Raw genomic sequence first — 24,938 nt, 5'->3', positions numbered from 1 at the left:
CTTTAATCTGGCAGTGCTGATTTTCTTACACTTGTGTAGAGTATTCACACTGGCTCTAGGTGACCGTAAAAAGTTTGATACTTTCAAGTGTTCATTTAACAATGAAGAGTGGGCACATACAGTCTCTTTTCTAGTGTTAAATTTAACAATGTCAAGTGGCAATTTTGCTATCTGTTGGAGAGTCTGTCTCCCATGCCAGTGGTCATGGGTTTGATCTGTGTGCGGGACCTTGAATATCAAATATAAGGGCCACTTCACGCATAGTGCAAATTTGGTCGAATTGCGTAACAAGTGCGCACGAAGCAGGAATTGTATGCAAAACATGTAAAATCGTAGCTGCCTCTGATGTCTCGTACACCTGTTGCTACAACTATTTGCACACACCAGCTGCTGAAAGACAGAGTGTGCGCTGTGAGAGCCCATCGAACTCTCTTGCAGCAAGTGTCGGCCAAATTCTAGATGACACACACGAACATCTAACACTGCTCACTTGGCACTTAGAAAATGCGTGGCCATTCAAACTGTTAACATGACAACAGTCAGCAGACAATCACTGTCGACCTGGTTGTGAAATTTGTCTAAGTGCTCCCATGACTGTGGCTTTGCAAACAGACACAGTGACACGTTGGTGTGTGCGCTGAACTGACAGGGAGTGTGGCTGCAGACAGGAGTGGCGGCGGAGATCTGTGGTTCTGGATGTCGTGGCTGGGGAATACGTACCATGTTTGGACGGAAATGGACTAACAACTGCCCACTGTGACGCGCATGTGTCTGCTTGCTGTCCTCATGTGGACATGCATAAAAATATATATCGCTGTTGCAATGGATTGCAGCCAGCGCGCACGCCGCACACATTGACAGGCTACCTCAGGTGATCCAGACCATCAGATCATAACATGCAGCGGCGATCTGAATGTCACGTCACCCACATGAGCTCGTGTTCCGCATGATGAAGTGTCAGTCCTGCGGCACGCCATTCACAAGACACGCATGTCAAGCAGGACATGCGCACGAGGCCGGCTGGACATGCTGCCAGCAGATATGGACATGATGAGAGCACCCTGCTTCATCATTCATGTCATTTCATGACTGTACATCTGTGACCATGGGTCATCTACAGAAGAACAGATGGATCATACTTGTATTGCCCGCTTGATAAGAGGGATTCAATAAAATGCGGTGTTTTTATATAGTGTGTAGTTTTAATTTTTTAAATACGTCAATGTCCTTCTTGATTTCAGGCATTTTCCTGCACCATTTACAGGACAGCGATGGTAGTGCACTGGTAAAGTTTCCATCTGGTAATCAGAGCTTACGGGTTTGAATCCCATGAGTGACATTTTTTTAACCAGGGTTATTTAACCACAGGCTTCTGTCTTGCGTCCCCTTTTATGTATTATTTATATCAACCCAGTGATATTCATTGATTATGCAGATGGCTTTTAGCTGTGTTCCTGCTCGAAAGACACCATCACATGCACGAACCATCGTAGCGGTATCATGCACGCCTGCCCGTTGGCTCGATGAGTTGTACTTATTTGTATGATGTGTGAAGGGGCCCTAACATAGGTTACATTAGTATACACTAGTCATAAAAAAAACTTGAATACATATGTCAGCAAAGCTGTCAATCTTTCTCATGAATATCTGAAGACTTTAGATGAGACTAGACTAGATTAGATTAGATTAGATTAGACAGAACTTTACTAATTCCTTGGGAAGACTCCTCTCCTTCCCGTCTTCTGTCTTCCTGTTACTCCTCCTTCCCCTGAGTGAGGAGTTGTACAGTCTGATGGCCTGAGGGACAAAGGAGTTTTTCAGAATGTTGGTCCTGCACTTGGGAAGGAGCAGTCTGTGGTTGAAGAGGCTCCTCTGGTTGCTGATGATGATGTCCAGACGTGTAAACGGAAGAAATGTACCCTTTATGTTTTCGTTGCTTAATACCCATGGCTAACATCGCTAACATGGCTAACGTCACACTGTGCCCCCTACTGGCACACTGTGGGATAAAAAGAACTGCATTCTTAAAGTTATGACGCTGAAGCAATCAACACCTTTAAATTCCATGTGTGTCCATTTCAAAAAAGGTATTTACACAAAACTGCATCGTATTGATTTGATTGGTTGAGACACGTGTTTCATCTCTTTGACGAGCCTCCTCTATATGAATTAATTCAGGCACTTTTGACCAGAAACACAGATGTATGTTAAATGGAAATTATGTTTTTTATTACCTGACATCCAAACAGACACAACCGACATGATGAAAACGAAAGAACTGCTTACAGAAAGATGAAAAGATGAAGTCAAGCAAATTGGAGTAAATGAAGGGAAAACGCAGCGTGAGGAGGAAGTCCAGGGCTGGATGGAGAAAAGTCCATCAGACCCAATGACCTCACAGAAACATGTGCAGCAAGAGAAGTGCATAAAAGTTCTTTAAAGAAAATGTTTACATAGAAGTACTTGCAGAGTACATTTTTCATCAGCGTGTGACTTTAATGACTTGAGCGTTCTGCACGTAGTGTTCAAGGACATGTTCTCAGACCTTTCATCTTTTGTTTTGCGTTTCTTGACGTTTACTGCCGCACTGGGTGACTCGCCTGTTCCTCTCACCTTGGTGATAACTTCAAACACAGAAAACGTCCAATGGCAACTTGATTTATTTTGGTCTAGAGACCCATAACCAAACCAGCACTCTGGTTCTGGACTCAATTCATCAAACACAAACCCGCTATTAGCTGGAAAAAAAATCAAGCTTTTAAAAGGCAGATTTTAACATTTTCCTGCATGAGACATGGCACCAAGTAGGGTATGACCTAAATATGGCGTCCGCTGCTGTGGCTGTATCAGCTGCTTCAGGCTTGTGAGACTTTCTAGGCAGTAGTGCTGAGTTCGCGCTTCGAGGAATACATTTATTTTTTGACGATCGGGAATCTCTCTATTTGATGACGTAGATGAAATCCCCCCCCCCCCCCCCCCCCCCCCTGCAACCTCGTTTTCAAACGGTATTCCCGTGACAAGTATAGAAGTTAGGAAAATTGTGGAAAATTGAATTGAAAAACTGCATTGAAAACATTCGCTTGTAAAGGTGAGTATGATCAGTTTTCAAATCATACAGAACATGTAATTCATGTGATTATGGACTTTTCTGTGAAGTTTGGTGCTGATCAAAGCCTTCGCATGCATATTTTTATGGTCTGCAACACCGATGTCAAGCCAGCAAGACGGCAGACATGGAGAAATAGCTGTTTTTTTAGCTTGGAAATCTACTGTCAGAAAACAATGCTTATATGCCGATCGTTGCAAATCACACATTTAAATGAGATAATAATTAGGTTTGACAGAGTACCATCATTTTGAAATGTAAACAATGAGACACAGCTTTCTGGCGTTTTTCCCTTAAGCACACAGACGAAAATTACCAAGATCTCCCGGCCTTCAAATGCTCATAACTTTCCTTATATGTGACATAGAACAAATGTTTAAACACCATTTTGAAGGTCTCTATAGGCCCTTTCCAACCACACCATTTCTGTTACAATTCCTTTGACTTTAATTTTTTTATCACGTACCTACACCAAAAAAACGAGAAGACACAACCAATATTCACTCTAGGGGAGGTGATGGTCTAGTGGATAAGCTGTTGGGCTTGAGACCAGATGATCCTCGGTTCAAATCCCAGTCTGACTGGAAAATCAGAAGTTGGGACATGCCTATCTCGGCTTTCAATGCTTACCAGCCCAGTGAGTATAAGAGAAATTGTGGAGAGCTGGGCATGTCCCAACTTGTCCTTTAACACTCCGAAACGGAGGTGTTCCTTTGTCTCGCTCGATCAGTGAATCGGTCCTGATGCGCGAAGCCTCCGCGCGGCTTTCCATGACAAAATCTCTTGTTAAAAGTGAAATCTGCCGGAAAATGGCTGATGTCCAGCTCTTGTGATAACCAGAGAAATTGCTCACGATGGTCCCGGCTCCACACAGCCATCCGTTTAGAAATGATGTGGTGTTTTCTGCCTCTCGATGGCGGCTTGGAGCGCGGCGCGCCGTGCGCCATTGTGGGGCATCCTTAATGCTGTAGTAACAGTCCTTATTCTCTGTGAAGCCCGTAAAATTTTCAACGAAAGCCAGATAAATTTTTCGAATGGTTTCCAGCTGCTTGTCTCTAACAGTTTCTGAAAAAATTCTGATGGAAAAAAAGCCCAAATCATTCCGCCTTTTCCTGACAATCAAAATCCAACGAGGGGGCTGGACCACTCCTCCCATAAGGCGTGCTCACAGGCGAATGACGCAACCGACAGGCATGGAAAAACTCACGCATGCGCACGAAGGTTCAAGCTTGGCTGACGTAAAAACATATGAATCAAATCCATATGGTTTTTGAAAAAAATAATAAGGTCGGATACGTTTCTAATAGACCTTGTCCATTTACCATTCAGGCTCTCATCATTTTGATGTTTGCTTTGATTGTTAGTAAACACATTTTCAATTAAACAAATTAGACTGTACCAACTGCCATTCTGTCATTTGGCGACCGGATTCCACTCTGATCCATAAACCACATTTGGAGCCATTCATAGCATTCTGACCAAAAAGTAAGAAAGAACAAAAGAAAGAAAGACGAAATAAAGTCATTTACTTTCAACATGCAAAAAACAGTGTGGAGGAGACATGATACGCAACACACTTTTCACTCATGGTTTTACTCATAAACAACTAATTCCAGACAGTTTATCAATATTAACAGTACCTCTGAGAGAAAATATCACACATATGAAATATCTTTTAAAGGAATGCGATAAATTCTGAAGGTTTGAGCTTTTAACAGACACATGCCGAAAGGCATTATGGGAAATTCAAATGTCTCTTTCGATCGCCCCCCCCCCCCCCCGTGTCAAAATGCATCAAACACTGCCATCTACTGGATGGTAGTGTGAATAGCGGCCCATGTTGGTCGTGAATTACACTTCACAAACAGAATTTTCAGTTTTGCAGATGCCTTTTTTACAAATAAAAAAAAGATACAATTTACTGTAACGTGTGTGTTGGTTTTTATAAATATATAAACCAACCAACCAGTGAAGGAGACTCATTTTTCCCATAATTGCTTTCAGCAAGTCTGTCTATTTAGCGCATTCCTTTAAAAGATATGTCATATGCGTGATATTTTCTCTTTGTAAAAATGACAGTTACCATTAATACTGATAAACTCTCCGGAATTTGCACTTCGAAAGTAATTGACTTTGTTTTTCTCTTTTTGGGGTTACAACACCCAGCCCGCTCCGCTCTCTTCTGCTGGGGGAGGACTGAGCTCACAGCCGTGTGACTACGTAAGAAAGAAACTTTCCCTTGTTGTTCATTTTTGGGTTTGTGATCACTTTTGATTTTCCTCAGAAGCCTTGGAGGTGCTTAAACGCAAAACTGGCTTTTAAGTAGCAGACAGTACTAAACGTTAGTGGTTAGCGCTTAACTGTAACTTACGCTAAAGTTTTTTGCAGTTTATCAGGTTAGTGTTATAAAAGTTAACTTTTCAGGTAGGAGATTAGCGGTTATCAGAGCTAACTTTTTGGTTAGCCATGCCCACCACTGTACAGTACATACAATAAACATAAATGAACTGAATACAAACAAACACATAAACCTTTTGGTCTTATCCAGTTGTTTGTTTTAGAAATTTAAAATATTAATTGGGGTAAAGTTAATTTTAAGTTCATAATTTTGAAGATATAGAGGAGGGTAGTTTTTGAACCAGATTGTTTTGTGGATATAATATTTTGCTAAAATGTTGATCAGCTTGATGATATAAATGTCATCAGAGGATAAGCATGCAGCACTTATTCTCAAGTCATCAATCTGCAAGTCCCAAGTCAAGTCTCAAGTCAGCTTGCAAACAACTGGTGGTCATTATGACTTGCGAGTTGACTTGGGACGTGCTGATTCATGACTTGAGAGTGACTTGATGGTGACTTCGTTCCACCTGTGATTAATAGTGAAGTGGCCTCTGTGTCCGTGTGCATGTGTAACTTCGATCATGGAGGAACTTGGGGAGAGCTAACATTTTCCGTTTGGGAAAGTTGATAGGACAAATACTTTTGAAGAAATTAGGGATATTAGGTAACAACAGTGAACAATGGAAAGAAGAGGTGGGCGATACGGGGAATTTTGGTATTGATCCGATCCCAAGTAAATACAGGCTCAATATCGCCAATATCGATCCAAAAGACCTAGGGTAGAATTTCGCCAAACATTGTACGTGACAACAAAATACTTTATTATTACATTCAAGATTTTTGTTTAAAAAAATATCACTCAACACAACTTAAAATCTCCTGAGGTAGAGGGCTGACAAACCACAATACAAGGGTGTGCTCCTCTGTGTTGTGTGACACAGCGCAGTGCTGCTCTTACAGACAGAGAGTAGACTTTGATGAATCTGCATGCGCAGCAGTCAGTGCCTGCAGGAGAGAAAAAAAAAGCTTGAGTATCGATCTTTTTACACGAGGATCATTGAATATCTATACCAGCATTGGTATTGGTATTATTGATATTAGGATCAATCCGCCCACCTCTACTGGTAAGCAGACAAGCTCTGAACAAAGGAAATATCTCAACCTTGCCAGTTGTAAAACATGACATCAGCTAAATGTGCCAAATAATAAATACAATTATTCACAAAACCCTCTCATTTTAATTTCCTGCACTTTCAGTTATAATCATTGTAGAAACTTTGCATAATTTATTACCACCCTTGAAAAATGTCAGCCACCTATTTTATAAATACTACCCAATCTAGACCCCATGGATCCCCATAGGTTAGTTTATACTTTACTTACAAACATTACTTATTTACACTTGTACATATGGAGCCTGAAATTGTTGTTTTGTTTTTGGTTTTTTAATTAAGCAATCATTTTTTCTCTGGTCGGGGTGAGGGGGGAGGGTGTCATCAAGCATTTTTTACATAAGAAAGATGGCTTATTTTGGGGAAATGAATCTCACTTTTTCATAAGTTTTTCCAGCTAATATCAAGTTGTATTTAACCAGTAACAAGGAAAGTCAATGGATTTCAAATCATCCAAACAAAGACAGAGGCTAATGTTTAAAAAATTATTCTGTCTAGTTTTAAGGGACATTTTGATTATTCAGTGCCTAGACATTTTGCTAGTTTTGAGAATTCTAACCAAGTACATTTTTTTTACCCCATTGGCAGATTCTGGGGTATCTTGGCTTATTTTGAGAGGGTCAGTTTTTGCAGTGCGTCAACTGCACTTAGGGAGCCAGTTAAAATGAGACGGCCTAGTTGTACCACTATGACATGCAGTTGATAAATGCGGCCTTCAAAGGATGCAGTCCCTGATCGTAGACACTACCAGTCAAACGTTTGGACACACTTTACCATACTGTATGTAGGAATTGTTAGACACCAGTTAAAGTGTGAATACAGAGTTACACAAATGCATATTCATAGACGATAATCTTAACTTGAACATTCCCTCAACACATATCATAGAACAGTGAACTATGGGCCTTAGGATAAGTCTATGATGTTCGAGTGCCATTCTAGGCTATTTTGTTTAAAGCTGTGTATTGATCCTGGACCGGACTCACCACGCTGTCTTTTACAAACTGTAGTACATTGATTTTTCTTTTAAATTATTTTATTTTTAAGCTGAGTGCAGTAGATTACAGCCCTATGTCAGGGTTCTCCATCAGTACTTTCACCTGCTGTCTCTCTCTCTTGTCTGCAGTTTCCTTCCCAGCTCTCAGCCTCACCTGTTCCTCATCACAAACACTCAGTGTGCTTCTGTTCCCACTCATTATCGGAGTGTTTTGTGATTCAGTGTATCATCCACACCAGAACCACAAACCCAACTTAGCAGAGAACTTGTCTGTCTCTCTTGTCTGTCATTGTATCTGGATACTGAACCCCTGTCTGTCTCACACGCTGCCTGCCTGCTCCCTCCAAGAACTCCCTCCAAGACAGACCTCCAAGAACAGAACCTCATATGTGCAACGATCCTCATGTCTGCATCCTCCTCTGATCAGGAGCTATACCTCATGCTGGGTGTACAGGTGCCTGTTTGCATCCACAATGACATTTGAAGCTGAGTGAGACCTGATTAGCACTCACATATGTGATTGGACTATGTTACCCCAGGCATCATCAGCATCATCATCAGGCAGGTGTCTGATCTTCTGTTTTCTCCCCAAGGAGAAACATCGAAATTCATTCATTCATTTTCAGCTGCTTTTCTGGGTCCAGGTCACGGTGGCAGCAAAACAAGCAGCTCATCCCACACTTCCCTATCCTCAGCCAAGTCCTGTACCTCTTCCCGGGGGATCCCTAGGCCTTCCCAAGCCATCTGGGAAATATAATCTCTCCAGTGTGTCCTGGGTCTTTCCTGGGGTCTCCTCCCGGTTGGACGTGCTTGGAAGGCCTCCTTAGGGAGATGACCAGGGGCATCCTCACCAGATGCCCGAACCACCTCAACTGGCTCCTTTCGATGCTAAGACGTATCACAGTTATCGGTCACTTACAATTTTTTGAAAATGTGGGGAAATTTTGCATTGACAGTTCAAAGAAATAAGTCAGTTAGATTTGGGACGATGAACTCTGAGGTAGTGCGGGAATCACATTCATGCACGTTGTGGTTGCGGGCTCAGCGGGAGCGGGGCAGGCACCTTGACACTTTCATTCATTTCTATCCCCACACCGCCGCACAATTCATCGTGCCAATGCATCCTGCTTTGCCCCGCTGGACACCACGCTATATAAAATAATCAATTCATAGCCAATGATGCATTTCTACCAGTCCGTAATAGCCAGCGTCCTCTTTTGCACTGTGGTGTGCTGTTGGGGGGGGCAGCACATCCAAGAAGGACACATCCAGGCTGGACAAACTGATGGGGCAGGCTGCCTCTGTGGTTGGCATGAAGCTGGACTCTCTGGTGACTGTGGCAGAGAAGAGAACACTGGACAACTGTTGTGTGGGCCGCCAGAAGAGGAGGTACTGCTGGCCCACCACCAAAGGGCGCCCTGTCTGGAGTGCGGGCTCCAGGCACCAGAGGGCGCAGCCGCCTCACAGGAGCAGCCAGGGTGACAGCTGTCACGCATCACCTGCAACAGCTGTTACCAATCACCTGATCAGCAGGGGTACATCAGCAGGACGACGTCTCCACCTCTTTGCCGAGATATCGTTCTACCTGGAAGGTAACGTTCTCAGCTGACCGTGAGATCTTTTCAGTAACCTTTTGTGACTTTTGTGCATTATATAGCAGACTCTTTCCAACGAGAGGTGGAGGTAGTTTTCCTGCCGTGTGGATTGCTGGGTGTAAACGTGCCCACATTTAATTGTTTTTTTTTGTTCCTCGCCAGCAGTACCAGGTCCGACACGCGGAGGCAGTGGCCACCTGGGAGTTCGGGACTTGGCGGCTCCAGTATTCCCGGGGTCTGGTGGCGGAGGAAATCGTGTGGTTCCGGTTCTGCTTTGGACAGACGTCTTCTATCTTCGAGTCTGCCCACACGACACCTTCTGTGATTTGACTTGTTGTCTATTGTTGTAATCTGTTGTGTTTGTTGTGCCCATTCACAACAGTAAAGTGTTGTTATTTGACTTCCTCCATTGTCCGTTCATTTGCGCCCCCTGTTGTGGGTCCGTGTACCTACACTTTCCCAACAGGATATCTCGGCCAACGTCATGGACCCCGAGGGGCGTCGACCGGCCGTTGAACGGCCAATGGAAGAGCAGGGTGCACAGGCGTCTGCAGGAGGAATGATCGGTGAGTTGCAGCGAATCCTCACCGCTTTTATGGCTCGGCTGGATCTGATGACCGAGCAGAACGTCCTCCATAACCGCAGGGTAGAGGCTCTCGCCGCACAGGTGGAAGCGCACCCTCAGGGCGCTGCTGCGGCTCCCCCTCCTGTCGATCCTGTGCGCAATAGTGACGTTCCACAGGTCGTTCAACGACCCCTCCCACCTTCCCCTGAAGCATACATAAGCCCTCCAGAACCGTACGGGGGTTGTGTGGAGACATGCGCGGACTTTCTTATGCAGTGTTCGCTCGTCTTCGCACAACGTCCCGTCATGTACGCGACTGATGCTAGTAAGATAGCTTATGTGATTAATCTGCTTCGCGGCAAGGCACGCGCTTGGAGCAAAATTCACGGCTCCTTCTGACATATGATGGGTTTGTGAGGGAGTTCAGAACAGTGTTCGATCACCCAAATAGAGGAGAGACCGCTTCAGCCGTGCTGCTGTCAATGAGACAGGGGCGCCGGAGCACAGCTGCTTATGCAGTCGACTTCCGCATCGCGGCTGCGAGGTCCGGCTGGAATAGCACTGCCCTCCGCGCCGCCTTCGTAAACGGACTATCGTTGGTCCTGAAGGAGCACCTGGTGGCTAAGGACGAACCGCGGGATTTGGACGGGCTTATTGATCTCGTTATACGATTAGACAATCGGTTAGAGGAACGCCGTCGGGAGCGAGGCGAAGGACGTGACCGGATACGCGCCTCCCCTCTCCCTTCCGGGTTCGAAAAGGGGCCGCCCTCCCCACGCTCCACAGCCGCAGCGCTTTGTGGGGCAACAGCTCCCCCTGTTGACGTTGTTAGGGAAACGCACAGGGCCAAAATGGGGAGGCTGATCCGTGGAGAGACACAGAGAGACTGCCCCAAACGGCCAAGACGTCAACACTCGCCCTTAGAGACTGGGCTAAGGGGGGGTCAAGACATTCAAGTGAGACACACACAAATTGCCACACGACTCCCAGTCACAATCCTGAGCGGGGATTTAACCCTTCAAGCCCGAGCACTGGTGGACACGGGGTCAGAAGGGAATCTGCTAGACAGCGGATGGGCAAAGGAGGTAGGGCTCCCTCTGGTGGCGCTTCCTTCGCCATTGCAGGTGCGGGCACTAGATGGCACCCTCCTCCCTTTACTCACACACAAGACACAACCAGTAACTCTGGTGGTGTCTGGAAACCACTGGGAGGAGATTGAGTTTTTTGTAACTCCTTCTACCTCCCGCGTGATTTTGGGCATCCCATGGATGTTAAAGCACAATCCCCGGATCGATTGGCCGTCTGGGGTGGTGGTTCAGTGGAGCGAAACCTGCCATCGGGTGTGTTTAGGATTCTCGGTTCCTCCCGGTTCCCAGGCTAAGGAGGAGGTCAAAGTCCCTCCCAATCTGACGGCAGTGCCAGTTGAGTACCACGATCTTGCTGACGTCTTCAGCAAGGATCTGGCACTCACCCTTCCCCCGCACCGTCCGTACGATTGTGCCATTGATTTGGTTCCAGGCGCTGAGTTCCCGTCCAGCAGGCTGTACAACCTCTCACGACCTGAGCGCGAATCAATGGAGACCTACATCCGGGACTCATTAGCTGCCGGGCTGATCCGGAACTCCACCTCCCCGATGGGGGCAGGTTTCTTTTTTGTGGGCAAGAAAGATGGCGGACTTCGTCCATGTATTGATTACAGGGGGCTGAATGAGATTACGGTTCGCAACCGATACCCGTTGCCATTATTAGATTCCGTGTTCACCCCCCTGCATGGAGCCAAAATCTTTACTAAGCTGGATCTTAGAAATGCGTATCACCTGGTTCGGATCCGGAAGGGAGACGAATGGAAGACGGCATTCAACACCCCATTAGGTCACTTTGAGTACCTGGTCATGCCGTTCGGCCTCACAAACGCCCCCGCGACGTTCCAAGCATTAGTTAATGATGTCTTGCGGGATTTCCTGCACCGATTCGTCTTCGTATATCTAGACGATATACTCATCTTTTCTCCGGATCCTGAGACTCATGTCCGGCATGTATGTCAGGTCCTGCAGCGGTTGTTGGAGAACCGGCTGTTTGTGAAGGGCAAGAAGTGTGAGTTTCACCACACATCTTTGTCCTTCCTGGGGTTTATCATCTCCCCCAACTCCGTCGCTCCTGATCCGGCCAAGGTTGCGGCGGTGAGAGACTGGCCCCAACCCACTAGCCGTAGGAAGCTGCAACAGTTCCTCGGCTTTGCAAATTTCTTCAGGAGGTTCATTAAGGGCTACAGTCAGGTAGTTAGCCCCCTGACAGCCCTGACCTCAGCCAAAAGTCCCCTTCACCTGGTCGGATCGTTGCGATGCCGCGTTCAAGGAGTTGAAACGGCGCTTCTCGTCTGCACCCGTTCTGGTGCAGCCCGATCCTAGTCGCCAGTTAGTGGTTGAAGTGGACGCCTCGGACTCAGGGATAGGAGCTGTTTTTTCCCAGAGCGGGAAGACCGATAAGGTCCTTCACCCGTGTGCCTATTTTTCCCGCAGGTTGACCCCGGCTGAACGGAACTATGACGTCGGCAATCGAGAACTCCTTGCGGTGAAAGAGGCTCTTGAAGAGTGGAGACATCTGTTGGAGGGAACGTCCGTGCCATTCACGGTTTTCACTGACCACCGGAACCTGGAGTATATCAGGACCGCCAAGCGGCTGAACCCCAGGCAAGCCCGCTGGTCACTGTTCTTCGGCCGTTTTGACTTCCGGATCACCTACCGTCCCGGGACCAAAAACCAGAGCTCGGATGCCTTGTCCCGGGTACATGAAGATGAAGTCAAAGCGGAGTTGTCGGATCCACCGGAACCCATCATCCCGGAGTCCACTATCGTGGCCACCCTCACCTGGGACGTAGAGAGAACCGTCCGGGAGGCCCTGGCACGAAGCCCGGACCCCGGAACTGGGCCGAAGAACAAACTATACATCCCACCAGAAGCTAGGGCTGCAGTCCTGGACTTCTGTCACGGCTCCAAGCTCTCCTGTCATCCAGGGGTGCGAAGAACCGTGGCAGTTGTCCGGCAGCGCTTCTGGTGGGCGTCCCTAGAGGCCGACGTCCGGGATTATATCCAGGCCTGCACCACCTGTGCCAAGGGCAAGGCTGACCATCGCAGGGCATCAGGACTACTCCAGCCGCTGCCTGTGCCTCATCGCCCCTGGTCCCACATCGGCCTGGATTTTGTCACGGGCCTCCCGCCGTCCCAGGGTAACACCACCATCCTCACGATAGTGGACCGATTCTCCAAGGCGGCCCACTTCGTGGCCCTCCCGAAGCTCCCAACAGCCCAGGAGACAGCGGACCTCCTGGTCCACCACGTCGTCCGGCTGCATGGGATTCCAACAGACATCGTCTCCGATCGCGGTCCCCAGTTCTCCTCGCAAGTCTGGAGGAGCTTCTGCCGGGAACTGGGGGCCACGGTGAGTCTCTCGTCCGGGTACCACCCTCAGACCAACGGGCAAGCAGAACGGGTAAACCAGGAAGTGGAACAGGCCTTGCGCTGCGTGACTGCCGCGCACCCGGCGGACTGGAGTACCCATTTGGCCTGGATCGAGTATGCCCATAACAGCCAGGTGTCTTCAGCCACCGGCCTCTCCCCTTTTGAGGTGTGTCTGGGGTATCAGCCCCCGTTGTTTCCGGTGGTTGAGGGAGAGGTCGGTGTGCCCTCGGTCCAGGCCCACCTACGGAAGTGCCATCGGGTGTGGCGTGCCACCCGTTCTGCTTTGCTAAAGGCCCGGACGAGGGCAAAAGCCCATGCAGACCGTCGGCAGACCCCGGCCCCTGCGTATCGGCCAGGGCAGGAGGTGTGGTTATCCACAAAGGACATTCCCCTCAAAGTGGACTCCCCAAGCTACAGGACCGTTATATCGGCCCATTCAAGATCCTTAAGGTCATCAGTCCAGCCGCAGTGAGGCTTCAGCTTCCGGCCTCACTGCGGATCCATCCTGTGTTTCATGTATCCCGTGTCAAACCGCATCACACCTCACCCCTCTGTACTCCGGGTCCGGCACCGCCTCCTGCCCGGATCATCGATGGCGAGCCGGCTTGGACTGTACGCCGGCTCTTGGATGTCCGTAGGATGGGCCGGGGCTTCCAGTATTTGGTGGACTGGGAGGGGTACGGTCCCGAAGAACGCTCCTGGGTGAAGAGGAGCTTCATCCTGGACCCGGCCCTCCTGGCCGATTTCTACCGCCGCCACCCGGACAAGCCTGGTCGCCCGTTGAGGGGGGGGGGGGTCCTGTTGTGTGGGCCACCAGAAGAGGAGGTACTGCTGGCCCACCACCAGAGGGCGCCCTGTCTGGAGTGCGGGCTCCAGGCACCAGAGGGTGCAGCCGCCTCACAGGAGCAGCCAGGGTGACAGCTGTCACGCATCACCTGCAACAGCTGTTACCAATCACCTGATCAGCAGGGGTACATCAGCAGGACGACGTCTCCACCTCTTTGCCGAGATATCGTTCTACCTGGAAGGTAACGTTCTCAGCTGACCGTGAGATCTTTTCAGTAACCTTTTGTGACTTTTGTGCATTATATAGCAGACTCTTTCCAACGAGAGGTGGAGGTAGTTTTCCTGCCGTGTGGATTGCTGGGTGTAAACGCACCCACATTTAATTGTTTTTTTTTTGTTCCTCGCCAGCAGTACCAGGTCCGACACGCGGAGGCAGTGGCCACCTGGGAGTTCGGGACTTGGCGGCTCCAGTATTCCCGGGGTCTGGTGGCGGAGGAAATCGTGTGGTTCCGGTTCTGCTTTGGACAGACGTCTTCTATCTTTGAGCCTGCCCACACGACACCTTCTGTGATTTGACTTGTTGTCTATTGTTGTAATCTGTTGTGTTTGTTGTGCCCATTCACAACAGTAAAGTGTTGTTATTTGACTTCCTCCATTGTCCGTTCATTTGCGCCCCCTGTTGTGGGTCCGTGTACCTACACTTTCCCAACAACAACAACAACCAGAGGAGCCTCTTCAGCCACAGGCTGCTCCTTCCCAAGTGCAGGACCAACAAACTGAAAAACTCCTTTGTCCCTCAGGTCATCAGACTGTACAACTTGTCACCCGGGGACAGGAGGAGTAACAGGAAAACAGAGGATGGGAAGGAGATGAACAGTTGTAGCCAGTAAACCAGTAGCAATCAGTATTTACATTTTGCAAATTTATTTTTGCTTTCACTTTTGATACTCTGTGTGCTTCTTACCCTGTGTGCTGCTTCACAAAGTTGGAATCTACCTCAATTTCCCTGAGGGAGTCTTCCCAAGGGATTAATAAAATTCTATCTAATCTAATCTACGGCAATGTATGGATAGCCGATGCCGCTATTTTTGATCAATTCAATGTGCATGTTGCTGAAATAGAAAAAGGAAGAAGGTAGAACAGGGAGTCTAAGACAGAAAGGTTTTCAGTGACACTTTTTTCTTTTCTTCTCCTGCAGACATCCTCCTGTGTTGTGTTCTTTTTCTGTCCCAACAAATCTCTGTTGAATGAGTCTTGATGGCCTTGCAGCCGCAGAGCGTCAACTTTTTCCAACTTGATTCATTTGCTTTTGCTGCACATTACTTTTTTCTACAGTGCTCCCCACCCCAGCCCCACAAAGCACACACACACACACACACACACGTACTGTTGCTTCAACACCACTCCACATTCAAGGGTTGCGGGGGGCTGGAGCCTATCCCAGCAGTCATAGAGTCATAGCGGGGTTCACCCTGGACAGGATGTCACTCTGTCGCAGGGCCACATATAGACAATTTAAAGCATCCAATCCACATAACCTGTGTGTATTTGGATGTGGGAGGAAGCCGGAGAGAACCCACACAAACTCGAAAACTCCATACAGAAAGGCCACAGGTGGGAATTAAACCCATGACCTTCTTGCTGTGAGGCAGCAGTGCTAACCACTAAGCCACTGTGCTGCCTTCTACAACACCAAATAGAACAAAATGAGCAGGGACACTTCTTTGCCAGTCCAGGTAAAAGACAGTATTATTGATTTCCAGTAATAAATCTTTGGCAGACGCTCCGAACAGTGATGCAGGTGAAGAGAAGTAGACGAATCAATGAGACAGAAGACAACAGAGGTGCGGCGCCTCCGAAAAAAAGGCTAAAGATCAATACGTGTCGACTGTTTTGTATTTTCAAGCCTCACCTCCTCCAGAACTGTTCTGTCAACCAGCCACATGACAAACATCCTCTCCAGTTGTCCTTTACAGACAGACTGATGGAAGTCCTCACAGTCAGTCCAGACTCTAAAAAGTCATTTCAAATTTTAAAAGGTCCATTAATTCCTGTCTGGCGCTTCTGCCAGTCGTACTTTTGATGCAGGTCATCAGCAGAGCTAACATTAATAATTACTGCTGGATTAGACCTGGATGTGCGAGTCCCGTTTGAGGGTGTCCTCTTGAAAATAACATATGATGCCATTAGGTGTCATTATAGGTCAAACCGCCCACAAACACGTCCCGGCTGGCGGGCTGCAACAGTTAATCACTGTAATCCAGCGGCCGGATGAAGGCAGGTTATTCTCACGTCGCCGGAAGGACGAGGATTTGTGTGACAAGCTGCTCTGCAGTTTAGCAGTTTGAGTCACGATGAGAGCTGTGATACAGCTCAGCTGTCACTCAGGAGGGCTGAGCCACAAATCTCCAACAACCTACCTGCTGCAGCACCAACAGAGCTCCATCACACACACACACACAGTCCTCCAAAAACCATCATGTGACATCTGACAAGCAGCCTGATTAGTGCTGGATTATCTTTTTTCTCTCTCTCTCCGGATCGTCGGAGATGCTGTAACCCTCTTGCTCCCTTAAGCGGAGATTTGACTCGTCTCCTCTCTCATCCTCTGCCAGCACTCAGCTTGAGCAAACATGCCTGTCAATAGTCACTAAACACACCTCCAACACTTCACGCCCCGGTAACTGCACCAGCTGTTAGACCGACACCGATTTACAGACAAAATGTGCAAAACTCTGCAGAAGTTCACTCCTCAGCACAGGACACATAAAGGAGACGCAGGTTACAGGGAAGGTTCCCCTCCGAGGGGAACGCTGTCATCTTACCTGCTCACGGATGCAGACTGAGGAGCAGCGAGCTGGTTTCTCCTGCTCATTAAATCACTTCCATGACTCAGACGGTGGAAGATAACCGGCTCTCAGGAAAAGTGGCCTGAAAGTGCCGCTGTAGAGGCAGACGAGCTGCTGCAGCTCTATCTCTCATCCTTGCATCTCCTTCACTTTTACTTCCTTTGCTTTGATCTCTCCCTCGCTCTCTCCCTCGCTCTCTCTCTCTCTCTCTCTCTCTCTCCCCAGCAGTGCCTCCCCCTCAATCTCCACCACAAGGTGTCACAAACCAAGTGTGTCCAACGCCTCTGATTGGCTTCCACTTCTCCCTCATTCTTTCTGTACCCCAAACCCCCTCCCTCTCTCTCTCTCTCTCTCTCTCTCTCTCTCTCTCTCTCTCCATTTGCCTTAAAGAGAGATCATCACATCACAGCTGCAAACATACAAATTAAGTCCAACAGCAGGGAAGAATAAAGGTTCTAACCCTCAAACCAGACAGATCGGCTCAGATGTCAGAGGTCATTACACTCACAAAAAATGACTCATTGGATGAACTCAGTTCATTTATGTGCAGGATTTCCATCTAATAAATATATGTAGCCCCAACTCAAATAATACACATCCATACTTCTTCTTCTTTGTCTTTCGGCTGTTCCCGTTAGGGGTCGCCACAGCAGATCAATCGTTTCCATCTCACCCTGTCCTCTGTATCTTCCTCTGTCACACCAACCACCTGCATGTCCTCCCTCAGCACATCCATAAACCTCCTCTTTGGCCTCCCTCTTCTCTTCCTGCCTGGTGGCTCCATCCTCAGCATCCTTCTCCCTATATACCCTGGGTCTCTGCTCTGCACATGTCTAAACCATCTCAGTCTCGCCTCTCTGACTTTGTCTCCAAACTGTCCCACCTGAGCTGTCCCTCTGATATGTTCATTCCTAATCTTGTCCATTCTCGTCACTCCCAAAGAGTTCAGATGCCAAACCCAAGTATCTCTAAAACCATAAGTTTTTAGTTGATGCCAACATGTACGTGGCTGTCAAGGGGACCATCAGTGTGCAAAATATGAAAGAATTTCAACAAACTGTTTTCATTGTATTGATGAAAGTCTGTGCATTTCCGAATATGGTTTCCTTTAAATCTCCATTTTCAACTGCATTTTTCTCCATTAAAAAAAAAAAATACTTACTGGGTTTTGCATCTGAGCTCTTCGTATATTTATTAAACAGAATTCCAATCCAGTGAGTCAGTTTTGCTCATTTTGTGATCATTTGCAAAGAATGGGTTGATTTTTATTTATTTTTTTATTTTTTAAACAAAATGTTTTGCAGGGGTTGAAACGAACAAATTTTGTTGAGCTACTGGGTGTATTAATAGTTTTACTTTTAAAGACATCAAGTTTGAGTCAAAAATCTTTAAAAAAAAACTACATTTTGTGAAATTAACAGGGAAATCCTGTGAAATCATGGCATAAAAAACTCATAAAAGAAAAACAATGGAGTAGATTTAAATTTACAACAATAATGTCTCAAATGTGGAAAAAAAAAAAACTGAACCGTGAATTTAACAGTACAAATATGTTAAAATAAACATATACCATTGTGAAATTTACAAATGACTGGAGTTCAAACAAAGCAAAACTCTAATACCAAAAACTGTACAATGTAGTTAAACTTTACAGATGAGAATATTCAAAAATATGGTAAAATACTGATAATTCAGGGTTTGCACAAGAGGTGATGTGTCTGTTTAAAGTATTTTGAGGATATTTAAACATAAGGTGACCATTTTGTAGAGATTTTATCTTCTACATGGACAATAAAATTACAACAAGCTTACACTATAAATTTACATATTTGATGTAAAACCATTTACATATTAACTGTAATTTTTACAGAATTCCCCTGGCAACCACAGCTGTCAGAACTTTTTTCTGTAAAAACAAGGGATTTTTTTTTTTTTTTTTTTTTTTTTTTTTACAGTGCAAATGTAGCCTGTTTATCTGTCTAAAACCTGGCTTAAGTGCAGATGGTTTAATGTTTTGTCAAAGTACAGTATACTTCTTCTTTGTGTTTCAGCTGCTCATCCATCTCCATCGCATGCTGTTCTCTCCAGTTTCACCTGCATGTCGATCCATCACCATATCCATTAACTTCCTCTATGGCCTCCCTCTTCTCCTCCTGCCTGGTGGCCCCATCCTCACTATCCTTCTCCCTATATACCCTGGGTCCCTCCTCTGCACATGTCCAAACAAACAGTCTCTCGTCTCTAACTTCATCTCCAAATCGAACTACCTGTGCTGTCCCTTTGATATGTTCATTCTTGTCCTGTTATTCCCAAGGCAAATTCCAGCATCTTCAGATCTGCCGCTTGTCTTTTTGTTAGCGTCATCGCCTCTAAGCTGTCTAACATAGCTGGTCTCATTACTGTTTTGCAAACTTTCCCTTTCATTCTTGTTGATACCTTTTTGTCACAAATCACTCATGCCAGCTTTCTGTATTTAAACTCATCTACTTTCACCACTTCTACAACAACCTTGCAACCTCACTATTCCACAAGGCTCCCTCTCATTCACACACACTCACTCCATCTTGCTTCTACTGACTCCTTCCCTTTCTCTCTAGAACAAATAAGAAATCAGTGGGCAACGTGATATAGTAATTAATAAAACAATTGTAATTGCTTGATTTATCTGAACTTTTGGTGGCCATCAGTGGAAATGGGCATGTATTGATACTCAAACTTGTTTAAACCTACTGAGTGATAAAATTTATGATTTAGGTATATTATAGTCAAGGATGTGTTCTCTTATATGATCACTTATTCTGTTTTACATTTTTATTAAATCCCTAAACATTGATGCATTTCTTTTGTCTATGTAATATCTCATAGACAAGTCTGCCACCTGCTGGAAGGTTTGTGAATGCTGTGCTGATGATGAATTAGAATTAGGAACAGGTGTGGTTATCAGTGAGACAAAAACCACTATCTCCTTCCCCCAAACACGTATTCATCTCCACCCTATCACCTGATGGTCCCTGGAGTTGGGGAGGTGAACATGGAATCAGTTAGTGGTGGTGGGGGCATTTACAGTAGGTGGCTGTTCTGAGCAATGTAGGTCAGATTTCAGGTGGCTGGTAGTCTTGATGGTACGGGTCTATGCCCATTGCCAGAAGCTGAGGGATGATCAACCCTTTGATTCCAGTGTTGGGACCTCAGCCACAGGAGTGAAGGAGCTTGAGGGCATTGCCTGGTAGACAGTCTTAGAATGGGCATTGGCATGGACTTTCTGTGGGTTTTGGTCCCTGTCTGGGGCAGGATATAGGGGTCTCTGCCCTATGACTTGTGCACATAAGCCTCATTTTTTCTTGTATGAGGGATGGTCTGATGCACTTGTTCATGGTGTGGATGAATTGGTTCCCTGAGGATATTCTTAGCCTAGGGCCTCATTTATCAACTGTACACAGATTTGTACTTAAAACTATTCGTATGAACATTTCTACATAAATTGTGGAATTTATTAATTTATACTTACATAGCATCTAGTGGTAGAATGGGGAAAATTCAGCAAGAAACCATTGCTCACAACATGCAACCTCATCCACATACGTTCTTTATTTTCTCCGATTAAAAATTACACATTCAGTAATTTTGTCCAGTTAGAAACAGATATGTAGCCTCATTGGTCTCAAAGCCTACAAGAGACACTAACTAAACAGCAGCTTTTGGCCTCATCAACAAGCATGTTGATGTTTGTGACCTCCTACAAGACATAAAGAAAATAGCTTCCCTCTTGCCATTTTGTATTAAAAATGAACCCACATCATTTTCACTTCTCAAATTACTTTAGGAGAGATGTTTTCTTAATGAAGGCAGCAGTGCGGTGACATCACAGATGCCCAATGGATTCTGTACCAACTGTAGTGATACATAATTGTCTATTTATTCTGTTAACTGGAAAGTTTTATGCTGGTTTTATGGTAAAAAAAATTTCAAGTTTCTTAAAGCTTGGCAGTTATGTCTATAAGGCTTTTTGTTGTCTAAACTGAGAAGCAACACAGCACCATGAGTGACTGGTCCTGAACTGCAGGGACCATGAGGCAATAGTGGAATCACCAAACGATGCAATGCTTCATCAAGATCACACCCACCTATAAATCACACCCAGAGACGTACAGATGGACATTTACCAGGCACCCCAAATGTAAAAGCAGAGTACCCCACCAGCAGTTACACATATATGTGGGGGTGATGGGTGTATGTTGAGTATTTTTGTTTTTGCCTATGGGACCAGTGGAGTACAGGCATATAAGGCAGTAATTTTGGGGGGAACTACAGCTAGTAAATGGCCCACTATATCACCGCCAGTACCCACAGCCCAAAGATCCCCAGGGCACAGGTATCCAATCCAATCCACTTTATTTATAAAGCACATTTAAACAGACCCGTGTCTCCAAAGTGCTGCACAACAAAAGCATAGACATGGAAAATAGCAATAATAACAATAATAACAATAAAATAGATAAGATAAAATAATACATAAATAAATAAAAACCATGATAAAAAAAAATAAATTTCAATAAAATAAAAATAAAATAAGACACAAGGACTGTACAACTCACGCGGTGTTAAAAGCCAAGGAATAAAAATGGGCCCTAAGACGGGACTTAAAACACTCCACAGTGGGAGCAGATTGGACATGTAGGGGCAGAGCGTTCCAGAGTCTGGGACCGACCACGGAGAAGGCTCTGTCCCCTCGAGTTTTAAGTCTCGTCCTAGGCACCATGAGCTGGGACTGGCCCTCGGACCTCAGAGCTCGTGCTGGAGTGTAGACCTGGAGGCAGTTGATGATACATTGTGGGGCCAGTCCATTCAGAGCTTTAAAAACAAACAAAAGTTTCTTAAAATCAATTCTAAAATGTATAAGGAGCCAGTGCAGAGAAGCCAAAATTGGGGTAATATGCTCACGCTTTCTGGCCCCTGTTAAAAGTCAGGTATGAGAGGATGGGCATCAAGTGTGTAGCAATCAAAATTGTGTTGCACATGTGTGTGGGGGGAGGGGGGTGGTCGAGATACCCAGATATAGGGAACTGAGAGGTCGGTCAACTCTCATGTCTTCTGGTTTCCCACATGCCTCATCCCCCATCTGCACCCCAAGTTCTATATATCTAATGTCCAAATGAAAGAAAAGATCACAGAAGAGAGTGTTGGAGGGGTATCCAAAGACCAATTGTAGAGCCTGCATCTGTGAGAAAAAGTTGTGGGTCTGTCTTCTACTCAGCACAAAGCAGTGCACAACTGAGAAATGCAGTGTAGTTCAAGTGCTCCCAGAAGACTCAATTATTTAAATATTAATTCAGAATCAGTTAAGAACAGATGTAATCGCTAAACAGAAGCAGATGTCCCTGTTAGCACCAACTCTCAACCAATAGGAAAGGCACACATTCCTGCAAACATCAAAGTTCTCATAACCTCTCGCTGTTTGCAGCTCACTGACATGACGCTTCATCCTCCACCCTCACCACCACCAGCTGGTCCCTGTTCACTCTCCAGGAGTAGAATCTGCCCCTGCCTATTCAAATTGCAGGATTTGAGATCATTTCACCTCTATGCTCTACTGTGACGGGGACCTAAACCAAAGACTGTGATAAAATTATCTTAACTCTCTGGAGTCGAATGACGTGCCACCACGTTAAAAAGTCACATGACCTAATTAAGCAGATGCAGCACACAATCCGCTCTACTCTGAGTGTCTGTTTGAATGTGTGTTAAATGTGTGGAATTCAGCATCAACACCACTTTTTAAACTTTGTTAATAGACCAAGTATAACTTGAATTATGATTAATAATTTACACGAGTTTTTGGGGATAATATTCCCATATTCGCTGCGCATTTTGCAGACACCCGCAGCAAAGATGACTCATTTTGTCATTCAGCTGGAGGAGAGCGAGGTGGAAAGAAAAAAAGGCTCACTTATCTGCAGCAGGAGAAAGGGGTGTTACCATTGGTGGAAAACTCAGAAGTTTAACCAATCACAATCACCAGCTCCACGTGGGTTTGAAGACAACCCACAGACCCCACCTGGGTGTGGGTGTGTGTGAGTGCGTTTTGTGAACGGAACTTTTCTTAGGTGTCTCTCTGTCTGAGACAGCAAACAAGTAAAAAAAGATACAATTTTTTTTTCTTTATTAGGCGTAAAATATATTACCAAATAAACAATGACCCCCAATCCACATAATCTGAGAGAAGAAAATTGTGGTTTCATGTGGAGCAAAAAGCAGAATGCACTCAGTTTTGAAAGTTGTTGCCTGATGCTAGTTGTACTTTTGCTCTTGTTGGATTGCCTTCTTGTGTATCGGACCCCGTTTGCTGTTTCAGTAAACTGTTTTTACCTAGAGAGCTACCTGTCTGAGTCCTACATTTGTGTCATTGGTAGCCATTTCTTGGTAGCCATTTCTGACTACCAAGCCTGATAGTTGTGTGATATTTACTGTGCTTGGAGTGTGTTTTAGTGTGTGTGGTGTCAGATCCCGCTTTTCAGATACACGGCACACGCTCACCCTCTGATGAGTGTGTTTGTGTACAAAACCAGCTCTCCGTCTCTGGGGTCCGACCTTCGTGTCTCCACGGGTATTACCCGGCAGGGCTGCACAAAGGCTGTTCAAGCTGGTGACGAGGAGATTCGTCTAGCTGCTCACTGCCTCCATCCGGACGTCCACCCCGCTGAAGCTGATCTCGCACCCCGGTCGAATAGCCTTCTCAGGAACCAGGATACGAACCGGCCACGCCCGTTAACGGCAGCTCTCCTCTTATGGATCAGGGCTCTTGGAATGTTGCTAGATTTTAAATTTAGTGACTCGTACAGCGAGTCCCCAGGATGTGTTATTTTCATTAAAAACCAGACTAACCTTTTAGAGCACTTTTGATGTTGTACACCCAATAAACTTTAACTTTTACACCTTAAGAAGCATCAATAAATCCAATGTCCGAGCCTTAACACTTTAACTGCATGCTTGGAAATTTATTGCAGGTTTTGCAAGTGCCAATAACATAATCAAAATAGGTTATATGGTGATAATTTCACAACAGTAATTCAAGTATAATTAGAATAATGATTGGCAGAGATTTTTGTTTTTAATTCAATAATTCTGACTGATCTTACTTTGACTGGGACTGGATTGACTTCTTAACAATTTTTTCTAGGAGTGAGGGAAGGAGGTTTTTGAGGTTAGGGTCCCCAGCTCGATGAACTTGATTTCCTCTTCATCAGCTGTTAATCGTTAGCTGACCACGATTCTTGTGTGATGTTGTAATCATTCAGGAAGTTAATCCACATAAGAATTTATTCCGTCTTCAATCAACCAAAAGTTGATCTAATCCATTCTGGTATGCGGTGATGTTCCTTGAGAGAGAAATCGTTGAACATTCCCCACTCAGACTTAAGGCCAGTGGTTACTCTCCGATGTTCTGCTACTCCGTGACTGGACGGCCTGAGTGGGAGTTGAATCTCACTCAAATGATCTTTTATGGCTCCAGTCCTCTCACTCTACGATTCCAATTGCTGCTCACAAGATGATCAAGTCTTGTGATCTCCTCATAGCAGGGGAGTAGTGACAACAGCACCTCTCCCTGGGAGAATAATCCCGTTTTCTGGTGTTTCACAGTTTATATATGTGCTTGACTCTTGTTATCCTCAGATGATCTTGGTTACCATGGGGACGCTGTTGACTCAAAACCTCCTCCCTTCTCCTTCTGCTTACTGGAAATCTCCGCAGCCCTTACCAGTAACTTATTTCTCAAGTTCCTCTTTTCTGTTAACACTTCAGCTTTTCTGAGAATTCATTCTTTTAAATCATTTCTTCAAAATCACATCAATCATATTCAATCATTTCATTACAACTCTCACATAAAAACAATTCATATGATCATATACAAACATTTTCATTCCTTATTATTCATTTCATATTTTACCAACATCTTAATCATTTGATCAGTTGTTTAACATCAGCTCTTCTTGCCCTGCTTGCGACATCTTCTTCACTTCCTCTTTTTTCTCTGACTCTGCACTCTTTATGAAAAACAACTCATATAATCAT

At 45.6% G+C, this 24,938-nt stretch overlaps 1 protein-coding gene across 1 annotated transcript in view; it reads right to left on the bottom strand.

The window, feature by feature from the left end:
• The window catches only part of LOC117515336 (alpha-1,3-mannosyl-glycoprotein 4-beta-N-acetylglucosaminyltransferase C-like), a 216,132-nt gene extending 199,004 nt beyond the window's left edge, over positions 1-17,128 (bottom strand). Inside the window, exon 1 of the mRNA XM_034175843.1 lies at positions 16,845-17,128. The gene's annotated coding sequence lies outside the window, so the exon portion shown is untranslated. The remainder of the gene's footprint in view (positions 1-16,844) is intronic.
• Between the last annotated feature and the right edge of the window lie 7,810 nt (positions 17,129-24,938).

This window comes from Thalassophryne amazonica, chromosome 8, assembly GCF_902500255.1.
Source record: "Thalassophryne amazonica chromosome 8, fThaAma1.1, whole genome shotgun sequence".
Classification (NCBI taxonomy): domain Eukaryota; kingdom Metazoa; phylum Chordata; class Actinopteri; order Batrachoidiformes; family Batrachoididae; genus Thalassophryne; species Thalassophryne amazonica.
The sequence above is the reverse complement of the archived record's forward strand: the minus strand, read 5'-3'. Positions and strand labels throughout refer to the sequence as shown.